The sequence below is a fragment of the Apis dorsata genome, unplaced genomic scaffold (genome assembly GCF_000469605.1).
Source record: "Apis dorsata unplaced genomic scaffold, Apis dorsata 1.3 scaffold_333, whole genome shotgun sequence".
In the NCBI taxonomy this organism is placed as follows: Eukaryota; Metazoa; Arthropoda; class Insecta; order Hymenoptera; family Apidae; genus Apis; species Apis dorsata.
This window is the reverse complement of record NW_006263601.1, coordinates 195,054-197,296: the sequence shown is the minus strand read 5'-3', so window position 1 is coordinate 197,296 and position 2,243 is coordinate 195,054. Positions and strand designations below refer to the sequence as shown.

The window sequence follows — 2,243 nt, the reverse complement described above, 5'->3', positions numbered from 1 at the left end:
TTCATTATTAAATTATATTATTTTATATATTTTATATTATAAATATATATGTAATAATTATACAATTAAGATTTTAATAATAAATATAAAGCCTCCCTTCCCAAAAAGCAATATAAAACAAAATGCTAAATTTATAGAAAAATTTTAGTAAAAATAATTCTTTTAAAAATTTTTTATTGAACTAAAATTTTTAAATAATAATTTAATTTTCATATAATGAAACTAATCAGATGAAATTAATATATTAATAAAAAAAGAAAAAATAAATACTAATAGAATAATGTTATATGATATATAAAGTTAAGTGATAAAATATTTTAATATATTTTGTAACATATTTTTCAAATTAATAACTGATTATAATTTTTGAATATGCAAATATCTTTTCAAACAGCTTTTCTTTGAGATTTTATTATTTTTGATATATTATTATTTCAAATAATTAATTAGTATTCTTAAATATTTCAGTTTCCAATTTGTTTTAAGTAATTCTAAAGATATCTAAATATTTATATAAGTATTTCATAAAAAAAATTATCAATATAAAAATTTTCTATAATCAATTCAAAAATCTGTAATAAACTAAATTTTTATGCAATATAAGTATATTTATGTTTCCATTTTTTCCAAATTTCTTTCAATTTTCTTATCCAAATTTTATTGCTTATGTTAATTAGACAATCTGATTTGTAGTTTACAATACATATATATGATATATATTAGTTTGATATGATATTATCAAAAATATTTTATTTTTATTTTGTATAAAAATCCAAATGCGATAAATAATAATTGTAGAGACAATGTCACTAATATTGTTTATTACAGTTCTATCTACAATTAGTCTTATTTATCTTTATTTAAAATATTATATTCAATTTATTATATTATTTATTTTACCAGAAATTATTTTCTATCATAATTCGATAACAAAATAAAGATAAATTGCTTTCAACAATTTTTGTAAATTTATTTAATATTTTTAGTAATTAAATTAAATAATAATGCTAAAATGATAAAAAAAATTTCATAATCAAATATGAGTTTCAAATTATGTGATATATAAATCTCTAAAAATAGAAAATTTTCATAGATTTAAAAAACAACTTTTTTTTAAATGAAATTATACATATAATTTTTATGTATCATTATAATAATTGAATCGAAAATTAATTAGTTTCTAAGATTTTTTAACTTTTTCCCATAATATTTTATTTGGGTAAATATATATATATATATATATTTATATATATATTTAACATTACTTCATCATGTATCATTTACAAATTCAAAAAAATAAATATATATATATTTGTTTTTTGCAATCAAAGTGTAAAATTACAAAAATATTCTAATCGAATACAATTAATAATATGTACATATTTTAAAAAATTGTAAATTAGAAATTATAGAAATTTATAAATTTAAAATTATAGAAATACAATTCTTTTTTCTTGATTCAAAAGAATTTAAAGCCTAAGAATACAGAGATAAAAATGTTATGTTTATTCTTATATGCACTCAACAGAATCCACAAATTTTATGATTCAATAATATATGATTTTATGAAAAAATTACATTATTTTGAAAACTAATTAATTTTTAATCCAATTATATAATTTTTTTATATAGAGAATGAAAAAATATATCAATTTGTGTAAAAAATATATAGTTATATATAAAAAAAAAATTATTGGCTTTTAAATTTATGAAATTTTTTTATTTTTGTAAAATTTATATATTAGATAATGCAACATTAAAAATTGTTTATTTTATTGAAATTTCTTTCTATTTTTTTATTTTAGTATTATCAGTCCAGTTGCAACTCTACAAAATATAATATCCCATAGCTAACCATAATTACTTATATACCTATATTATCTCTATAATAACTCTCAAAATAAAAATATTTTATTTTATTTTTTATATATTTTTTTATAATTTAAAATTTCCAAATAATTTTCCAAATAAATCCTAAGTTTTTCTTCATAATAATAATAATAATAATAATAATAATAATAATAATAATAATAATAATAATAATAATAATAATAATAATAATAATAATGATAATGATAATGATAATGATAATAATGATAATGATAATGATAATAATAATAATGATAATGATAATAATAATAATGATAATAATAATAATGATAATAATAATAATAATGATGATAATAATAATAATAATGATAATAATAATGATAATAATGATAATAATGATAATAATGATAATG

At 13.8% G+C, this 2,243-nt stretch overlaps 1 protein-coding gene across 3 annotated transcripts in view; it reads left to right on the top strand.

Moving 5' to 3' along the window:
• The window catches only part of LOC102677850 (pancreatic triacylglycerol lipase-like), a 60,397-nt gene that overhangs the window by 53,881 nt on the left and 4,273 nt on the right, over window positions 1-2,243 (top strand). The window lies entirely within an intron of this gene.